The sequence below is a fragment of the Mustela putorius genome, unplaced genomic scaffold (assembly GCF_011764305.1).
Source record: "Mustela putorius furo isolate JIRA1106 unplaced genomic scaffold, ASM1176430v1.1 tig00003898_pilon_pilon_pilon, whole genome shotgun sequence".
NCBI classification, from domain to species: domain Eukaryota; kingdom Metazoa; phylum Chordata; class Mammalia; order Carnivora; family Mustelidae; genus Mustela; species Mustela putorius.
The window spans coordinates 6069176-6080105 of record NW_025422047.1 but is presented as its reverse complement, the minus strand read 5'-3'; positions in this window follow the sequence as shown (position 1 = coordinate 6080105).

Below are 10930 nucleotides of genomic sequence, written 5' to 3'. Positions count from 1 at the left end.
GATCATGATAGTTGTCTTTCTCTGATTGACTTATTTCGTTCAGCATAATACCCTCTAGTTCCATTCATGTTGTTGCAAATGTGTGCTAGCCACATTTAAAGTCCTCTATGGGGGTGCCTGGGTGGCTCAGTCATTAAGCATCTGCCTTTGGCTCAAGTTATGATCCCAGGGTTCTGGGATGGAGCCCCGCATCAGGCTCCCTGCTCAGAAGGAAGCCTGCTTCTCCTTCTCCCAATCCCCCTGCTTCTGTTCCCTTTGTTTCTGTGTCTCTCTCTGTCAAATAAAATCTTTAAAAATAAAAATAGATTAAGTCTTCTATCGCCTCATGTGGCTACTAACTACCATATTGCACAGCACAGACATAAAATATTTCCAACACTGCAGAAAGTGCTATTGATCTAAAGCAAATTTTTCCAAGTGTATTCTGCTGGTCACTAGGTGTAGACTCTTAATAGCGGGTACTATAGAGGGAATTATGAGTTGAAGTTTTTCTTTTCTGCAGCTTTTTAAACTGTCAGTTTCAAAGAGGAGGCTCTGGGATATAGGAGTTTCCTAAAACAATTCAGACATCCAACTTTTCTTTTGTGGAGGAAATCCCAAGGACAATGTTCTTTGGGCAAACTTTGGGAAATGTGGATTTGTAGAATAAGTAGTTTGACATCATGATCATGGACTATGCCTTATTTGTCTTTTTCTCCCCCTTCTGTGTCCAGAAAAATGCCTCATACAATAGTCAGTGTGCATTGTTGGCTTAACTGAGCCAACTGTTAAGGCTAAGAGAAAGAGAAAGTGGGAAACAAATACAGGGTGAGAACCATCTATTTCTTAGATTCCCAAACCAGTTGCATTCTCCATTGAGGTCACCAAATAAGGTAAAGCCACTACTTTTCTATACCAGAGTGCATACAACTTTTTTTTTTTTTTAATTTCTACATTTGGATCCACCCCTCTGATGCGCACCATTACAAATTTTTATTTATTTGCTTGTTTATTTATTTACTTCGAGAAAGCAGGAAATATTCTAAAGGTATATTCTCCTGAATTACTTAATTTGCTAAATTAAGTTTGATTGGATTGATCTTTTTCATTGCACTGGAAAGAAGGAAGTCTAAAGGCTCCCCAAAACCCTCTGTCTTTATAGAATTGCAGTTTGGACAAGTTCTGATGAAAATTTGATGCTTAAAAAACAACTTAAACCCCCATGTTGCATCACCACTTCCTCATATCAGGGAGATCATATGATAGTTGTCTTTCTCTGCTTGACTTATTTCGCTAAGCATGATACACTCTAGTTCCATCCATGTTGTCGCAAATGGCAAGATTTCATTTCTTTTGATGGCTGCATAGTATTCCATTGTGTATATATACCACATCTTCTTGATCCATTCATCTGTTGATGGACATCTAGGTTCTTTCCATAGTTTGGCTATTGTGGACATTGCTGCTATAAACATTCGGGTGCACGTGCCCCTTTGGATCACTACGTTTGTATCTTTAGGGTAAATACCCAATAGTGCAATTGCTGGGTCATAGGGCACTGGGTCATAGGGCAGTTCTATTTTCAACATTTTGAGGAACCTCCATGCTGTTTTCCAGAGTGGCTGCACCAGCTTGCATTCCCACCAACAGTGTAGGAGGGTTCCCCTTTCTCCGCATCCTCGCCAGCATCTGTCATTTCCTGACTTGTTGATGTTAGCCATTCTGACTGGTGTGAGGTGATATCTCATTGTGGTTTTGATTTGTATTTCCCTGATGCCGAGGAAGTGGTGATGCAACATGGGGGCTTAAGTGGGTAGGAGAAGAATCAATGAAACAAGATGGGATTGGGAGGGAGACAAACCATAAGTGACTCTTAATCTCACAAAACAAACTGAGGGTTGCTGGGGGGAGGGGGTTTGGGAGAAGGGGGTGGGATTATGGACATTGGGGAGGGTATGTGCTTTGGTGAGTGCTATGAAGTGTGTAAACCTGGTGATTCACAGACCTGTACCCCTGGGGATAAAAATATATGTTTATAAAAAATAAAAAATTAATTAAAAAAAAAAAAGAGAAAGATGCTGGGCAAAGGTAAACAAAGACTCAGGGACGGGCAGGCTGTGGAGAGTTTGCTTAAGACCTGGTCTCTGTGGAGATCAAAACAATTTCCTCCTCATCATTTTTCTTCTAACATCCTACTAGGGTCTCCGGTTATTTATCCTGTTTTAGAGGTAGGACAACCCAGGCATGAAGATTTTAGGGAGGGTCCAGAGAAAAGAAAAATAAACTAGAGTATATTGAAGAATTTTTTTTGAAAGAAGAATGTGTGCTTTTCCTTGGAGAAGATGTTCTTTTGCACCCCAGCCTCCAGACAGCTTTTGGTAAGGTATGTCACTAAAAGGGAAATTTAAGTTTTTTTTTTTTTAAGTTTTTTTTTTTGTATAATTATCCTTTTTTAAAATTTTTTATTTTTTTATTTTTTATAAACATATATTTTTATCCCCAGGGGTACAGGTCTGTGAATCACCAGGTTTACACACTTCACAGCACTCACCCAAGCACATACCCTCCCCAATGTCCATAATCTCACCCCCTTGAAATCTTGCCATTTGCGACAACGTGGATGGAACTAGAGCGTATCATGCTTAGCGAAATAAGTCAAGCGGAGAAAGACAACTAGCATATGATCTCCCTGATATGAGGAAGTGGTGATGCAACATGGGGGCTTAAGTGGGTAGGAGAAGCATCTTTCTCTTTTACACCCAAAGACCCATCTCTTCCAGAAGCTTTACCTTCTTTATCCCTTTTCAAAATGCCTATAGTGTTAACCACTGAACCTCTCACACTTGGCTTGGGCCTTGATCTTACTTCTTTTAGGTGCAAAATTTTAGGCCAAGTTCGATCTCCCAGATGAGGTGAATGGCTCTTTAGAACAGCAATCAAGATTTAGTGATGTCTTCGCTTCTCGATCACTTAGCACAATACTAGTTGTTCAATAAATACTGATTAAAAGCAGCCTCACAGACTGCTTAGGGTAAATTATTTAACAATAGAACTTATTTTATTCAAGATTGCCTAATTTAGACTTTGTGGTAATATATTTAATAGATAAGTACTTGGCAAATTAAATAGCAAAAACATAATTTTTATAAATTTGACCTACACAAAAAATCATTTTAAGATTTTTAGGTATATGCAATCATACATCAATGATTGTGATAATGCATAAGTTAGATAAATTAGAATTTACCTAACTTTCCCTTTTTTCTTTTTTTTCTGAATATGTTATTTATTTATTTATTTAGTGATAGGGACATGGACAGAGAAAAAGGAGAAGGAGACAATCTCAAGCAGACACCACACTGAGTATGGAGCCCATCAAGGTGCTTAATCTCATAACCCCAATATCATGACCTGAGCTGAAACCCAAGAGTGGGACACTTAACCAACTGAGCCACTCAGGTACCCCTATCCCTTTTCTCTCTCTCTCTTTTAAAATATTTTATTTATTTATTTGACCAAGAGAGGGAGAGATCACAAGTAGGCAGGAAAGCAGGCAGAGAGAGAGAGAAGGCTGTCTGCTGAGCAGAGAGCCCATTGCGGGGCTTGATCCCAGGACCCTGAGATCATGACCTGAGTCACCCACTGAGCCACCCATGTGCCCCTCTCCCTTTTCTCTTGATGGCATTTTTACTGATATGTACTGCACATAACCTAAAATTACCATTTCAAAGTATGCGCGTCAGTGGATTTTAATATAATCACAGCATCACTATTATCTAATTTCAGAACTTTTCTATTATCGCCAGAAGAAACTGCATACCCATTAACAGTAAACCCCAATTTCCCCCTTCCCTGTCCCTTGGAAGCCACTAATCTTCTTCTTATCTCTGTGGATTTGCCTGTTTTAGACATTTCATATAAATGGAATCATATAGTAGTGTCCTTCTGTATCTGGTTTCTTTCACTTAATATATTCTCACGGTTCATCTGTGTTGTAGCATGTATTAGTACTTCAGTTCTTTTTATAACTGAATACTATTCTATTATATGGTTAAGCCACATTTTGTTTATCTATTTATCAGCTGATGGACATTTGAACTGTTTATACTCTTTGGCTTTAATGAATAATGCTGGCATGATCACTTGTGTCCAAGTTTTTATATAGATGTATGTTTTCCATTCTCTTGGGTATGTACCTAGGAATAGAATTGCTGTGTGCACTCTCTTTTACTCATTATGTAAGTCTTCAAAATCACATATTTTTATATAATTCTTATATGGGCCCTGAAAGAAATCTCAGAGAGATTTCTCTTTGCTAGCATATTGTAAACGTGATTGTTCTGAGAAAGCCCTTCTCTGAAGATAGTTTTTAATTTAGACTAATTTCTCCACAATGACTTCCCTTAGTTTCTTGACTCTTCCACAGGGTGGCTTGAGAGGACCCAACCTCCCAGCCTTTCAACAGAACAGGCCTCCTCAGATAAATATGTAACCTGGCTGTACAGTGACAGGTTAGGACAAGTCTCCTGTCAACTTCTATCCAAATGGCTGCCCTAAGTAAATCCTTCCTAATAGGAGTCTGGAGCCACTACTGCTCTTGTTCAGTCTTTCTTATATCCCCTTGCCTCTGGAGTCACTGGAGCTATTTGGACTGAGTGGCTGGCAAAATTAATGCCAGCACACCATTTGGCATCATTATGGGAATGTTGTTGTGTGATGTGTGTAAGAGTTGTGTGGAATAGGAGGGTGGGTTAACTCCTAATTTATCATGGTAGTGAGGGAAGATTGAGCACAGAGAGGTGGTGATTGCTATGAGTGACCTGGCAGCAAGAGCTCCTCTTCGAAGATAACTATGGGAATGAAACAGCCCACATCCAGACCCTATTTCTACTCTGAATGAAGCTGATTGCTGATTTAGGAAAAAGAAATATGAAGATGATCTATAAAGTACCCCTAAGATGAAAATTACAAATTATTTTCAAGTTCAGAACAATAAATTTGTTCCTAAGGGCCTAAAATTGAATTAGCCTTCAGACTAGAGTAGTGCATTACCCAGGTAACAGGGTAACTTGTGGTTTCATCAAACTACGTCTCATTTGTATGCAGTGTTTGTGGGTGTGTGTGCACACACACGTGTGTGCTCATGTATGCATGTTTATACACTAATAAACATGCAGACAGACCTGGGTCATGATATAAAATGCATCACTCTGGATCACCCTCAGAAATATTTGAAAACCATGCCTCTCTAGGAATCTTCTATTAATTTTTTTTGTTTCCTGATACTCGTGGGCATTTGCAAACATTTCTGAAATTTTTCCTGGCTTATGTATAAATACCCTATTTGTGTCTGAAGCAGAAGCTAATTCCCACTTTGATCATTCTCCTGCAGCCAGAAGTTGTGTAAGAGGTATTTGTGGTAACCTCTTTATGAAAGGCCAGATGAGGTGTGCTGTGGCATGTCGGAAATAAAGATTTCTGGAATCGTCAGATGTTTTTGAGAGAAAACAGAGCTATCAATCTTCTCTATCCTCCAAAAACATTCAAAATGTGCTCGTATTGTTCTAGAGATGTTACTGAGGAAGCCAAGGAAATTAACAAATAGCCTGAGAGCATGTGTGGCACAAAACATTGCAATGTTTCTTCTAGAAAACCCCAATCTATCCTTTACATATTGCCACACAAAATGAACAGCCTCCAAGCCAGTCTTTTTTTTTTTTTAATAGTTAGATAAGGGTTTTTTTTTTTTAAACTTTATTTTATTTTTCCAGTGTTCCAATATTCACTGGGTTTTTGTTTTGTTTTGTTTTGTTTTTAAAGATTTCTCAATTTATTTTAAAGAGAAGGAGCATGGGGAGGAGGGGCAGAGGGGCAGGGAGAGAGAGAAACACAATCTTAAGCAGATTCATGCTGAGCTGGGAGCCTAACAGGGCTCAATCTCATGACCCTGAGATCATGACCCAAGCAGAAACCAAGAGTGGGGTACTCAACCGATTGCTCCACCCAGGTTCCCTGCAAACACAGTATTTTTTTATACTAAAACATCTGACTACATTGCTGAGTTCAAAATACCTGAATATGTTGCACAGAAAAATGTTTTGCAAATCTTATGAAAATGAGTAACTGAATAGAATTTTCTGCTCAGTCAGTTCTTATGTATCTTTGTAACAAATTTTTGTTTTGTAATGTGAATAACAAATCCCCTGTTCATGTTGTCAAAGGCTCTTGACTTTTAAGAAATCTTCCCAACAATGTTGAGATAACACATGGGCTTTTACTATTCTTTACCAAAGACTGGTCTTACTTCATGCCTGAAAACACTGAAACACACAGCTCCAACAGGTATGGATGTAAAAGACATATAATGAGTAAACACTCCTTGTATTTCCCAATAAATCATTCCAAACCAGAATATATATATGTGTTTATGTTTATGTATATATAAATATATATATTTATTTATAATTTATATCTGTAAGCAGAATTTAATTTTCAGCATGCCTGGAGGGAGAAATAAAAGTACATAAATATTTTGTTACCTCTTAAAATAGTCTTACTTGAAAAGACCATCATTCTATATAGTAAATGGGCCCACTTGATTCTGAAATAACTGTGAGCTTACCATCAGCAAGCCAACATTAAGGCAACAAGAAGGAAGACCCGGGTCTCCTCTGGGATCCAAGATTCATTGTTTATGGATCACACCCAGTGCCCCATATAATATGTACCCTCCTTAATACCCAGCATCAGGCTCACCCAACCACTGAAGCCCCCTCCCCTCCAAAACCCTTAGTTTCTTTCTCAGAGTCCACAGTCTCTCGTGCTTCATCTCCCCCTCTGATTTCCCCTAACACCCTTCTCCTCTCCTTCTCCCGGTGTCCTCTGTGTTATTCCTTATGCTCCACAAGTAAGTGAAATGATATGATAATTGACTCTCACTGCTTGACTTATTTCACTCAGCATAATCTCCTCCAGTCCCATCCATGTTGATACAGAAGCTGGGTATTCATCCTTTCTGATGGAGGCATAATATTCCATTGTATATATGGACCATACCTTCTTTATCCATTCATCTGTTGAAGGCTGGGCCAATCTTAATATACATGTTTCCTAAATAATGGGAAAATGTGTAATGTCCTTTTTTTTTAAATTTATTTTTTATTTATTTTCAGCATAACAGTATTCATTATTTTGCACCACACCCAGTGCTCCATGCAATCCGTGCCTCTATAATACCCACCACCTGGTACCCCGATCTCCCACCCCCCGCCCCTTCAAAACCCTCAGATTGTTTTTCAGAGTCCATAGTCTCTCATGGTTCATCTCCCCTTCCAATTTCGCCCAACTCCCTTCTCCTCTCTATCTCCCCATGTCCTCCATGCTATTTGTTATGCTCCACAAATAAGTGAAACCATATGATAATTGTCCTTTTTAATGGCATAAACCAGAGAGTAAAATTCATGAATACATTAATGAGCACTGCCATTAAGTTTCCTCTTTGTACTAAATGTCCATTTTATGGAAACCCAAAGAAGGAAAGTTCAGTAGACCTGGATTAACACACTTTTCCAGCTTCAGTTCTCAGACCAACTCCTGTAGGACACGGACATATACACCATTAAACCTTCACAATGTCAGAGCAACCACAGAAACAGGAGCATTTTTCCAATGAGAGTTCTGGCTGTGTTTATTCTGTGACTGGTATTTCCAGGCTTTTACTCATATCTCAGACACTCCTCAACATTTTTAGAAACCTGCATAGATTCCAGATATCTTTCCTCAAAGCCCAACTTTATCTCTTCTCCTTTCCCCATTTCACTCACAGAAACAATCTTGGTCTTCACTTCTTACTTGTATTCCAGCTTCTTCAAATTTCCAAATGCCCACAAGAAACTTGGATGACTGATTTTCCCACCAGTTTCAACATTCCATCACCCAAACTCTTCTCTCTTAAATCTGAAATAAAGAGCTTTCTCTTTTCATATAGTGCCCAAATCATTGTTTCAAGCAAGAAATCCAAACATCATTTTGAAACTCTTCATCTACCATGTCTAGTCTGTCAATAAGATCTGTTGTTTATTCCTTTGGAATGTCACTGAGACTTGTCTCTTACCCATTTACACTGGGACCACCATATTCATGGTCGTAGTCCCCTTCTGCTAGAATTATGACTAGAGCCTCTTCCATTCTCATTCAACTGATGGGAAATTATAGACAGGAATAGAACTTAAAATTTTATTAAGAATGTGCTATGTGTTAAATGCTATACTAGTCACAGAATAAACAACATAATGAAGAAGACTCTGTCTCTGACATCAAGTTGCTCAACATCTTTGGCTGTTATTACCACACTGGTACAAGGCATTCTTAAAATTACTGTCACCATGTCACTTTCATACTCTAGAATCTAGGATTAAGTACAAATGCTCTTACCTGACTTTTGTGGTCTGTGTGATTTAGAATGACTCTGTAATCTACCTTATTCCCCTTAATTTCCTGTCATGGCTCATTTCATGCAATAAGTTGTACCCTCCACCTGCCTCCTACAGGCTCCATATGCTTCTTAACCTTTACTTCTGGTCTCCCTTCCTAGAGACCTTCTTCTCTCTTCCCTTCACACAAAACGTACCCATCCTTCAGAGTCTGTTTGGCAAGTCCACATTTTCCACAAAGCCTTCTGCAATTTCCCCAAAGCACTTTTCTTTTCCTAATTCCCTATGTGCCTATAGTTGGAAGAAATTTCTACCTCAGGCTACTCACTGTGGTAAGTACAGTATCATATATTTCAGGTGCCCCTACAGATAGAACATAAATTTTAGATCTTTTCAAATATTTCATATCAGTCCCTTACTATGTAACACTGTGCCAAAACAATAGTAGATTTAGCCTTCACCAAGTACACTCTTCCATTTCACCATTTCATGACTTAATTTATGAAGTGTTCAATGATAATGGCCTGTGCCTGTCCCAGGGTTAAACACTGAAGGTATAGGCATATGCAAATAAATATTTGCTGATATCAGAAATAAATACACAGCCTAACAGAAGCCTGGAGAAAAAAGATTAACTTGTGTGGGGAATTTAGTGGGAGCCTCCTGAAAGGGATGCTCTTTCCTGCCTGGAATATCCTTTGTTTCTTATTTTACTAGCACATTTTCCTCATCCCCAATGAATTTGCTCAAAGCATACCTCTTCTCTGTAGCTTTTTTTTAGTCAACAAAAAAAGGAATGAAAGACCCAGAGAAGTGTGATGATTTGTCCAAATGATGCATACCCTTTATTCATGTGTTCCCCATGAGTATTTTTTGTCTTTGATGTTTGTTTTAATTAATTCTGCTTATAAATTTCTTTTTTAGATATTTGTGGTAACTAGATATAAAGAATTATCTTGGACATTTTATCCAAGTGTGTTAAAGTAGTTTGCATAAATTATTTAGATTCTGTGACCCTCCTTGTCTGTCTTCTTTTCCTTTCTTTTTTAAAAACTTTCTATTTCTGTACTTAATTTTTCAAGGCTCTGAGTAGACATAAGAGAGTCTATAAAGGAGGTGTTGTGTTCTCCAACTAGAACAAATCCCAAACTGTATGGCTAATCTGAAGAGTATGTTTTGAAACGGTCTCAGTTTCCTTCCCTTGATCACAGGGAATAGGTATTTTATATAAACCACCTAATCTCTCATTTCCAACCAGTTGTGAAAACATGCTTCTCCGGATTCCAGGCCACTGCAATAGAAGGGAGTAAATAATCAGGGAAGAGTGGTTAAATATAGGCCAGGGTTTAGATTTATAAAACTTCATCCAGTTGGTCTGACAGTTCCTGCATGGAACTCCACTGGGAGCTACCCTTGTCAGTGGTGTGTGTCTGTTAACTTTATTAATCATTTTAGTGTCAGAGTTCTTTATTCTCTCAGCCTTCCTAATAATGTAAGTCCTCTGACTTGATTTTATATTTTTTAAGAAGTATAAAAACTCACCATGTGCATTCAAATTTACTCAGCAATTGTTCACTAAATTTCTATGCCTCAGACATTGGAAGTTAACACCAGAGAAACCACAAAAGTGATCCAGCTTAAAATATCATCAGGAAGTTCCCACTGATACAAATGATATAAATCATTTTATACCTCTTTTTCTTTTAGAATGTTGTCATATAATACCCATGTAGGGGAGGGTGTAGGAAACAAAAGCTCTTCTGTGCTATTGGTAATGGGTATAGAATGGAATTCTCAGGTTACCTTGTTATTATCTATCAAAATGTCAAATATTTATGCTTTTGACCTGACTACTCTACTGCCATAAATGCTTTCTACTGGTATAGTCACATGAATACGCCAAGAGTTATGTGTAAGAACTAATATTACAGCATTGTCTATAATAGCAAAAATAACCCAATATCTATTAATGGGGAGATTTAGATGAAATATAATAAAGGCATTCAATGAAAAATATGTGACTGTTTTTTTTAATTAAAGATTATATTTATTTATTTGTCATAGAGAGCACAAGCAGGCAGAGCAGCAAGTAGAGCAGGCAGAGGGAGAAGCAGACTCCCTACTGAGCAAGGAGCCCTACACAGGGCTCGATCCCAGGACCCCGGGATCATGACCTGAGCTGAAGGTAGACAGTCACATGACTGAGCCACCCAGGCATCCCAGTGCATCTATTTTTAAAAGCGAGACAGATCCAGGTGTGTGTGGATATGGAAATATTTCTAAGACATGTTCTTTAAAAAAAAAAATTGATAGCAAACTTTTGAGATATCATTTATAGTTTTAAAAATGCTTTGTAAAGACCTCCATTTCCAACCAAAATATAGAAGCAGTTAGTCAAAATGATGAATTATATTGCCTTTTATGTCCTAGATAACTGTAAAAATGAACAAATCATTTTAAAACAACTGTGTTTTAGGAATTTGACAACTAGATAGTGTAGAGTTGCCTGTTATTTTTAA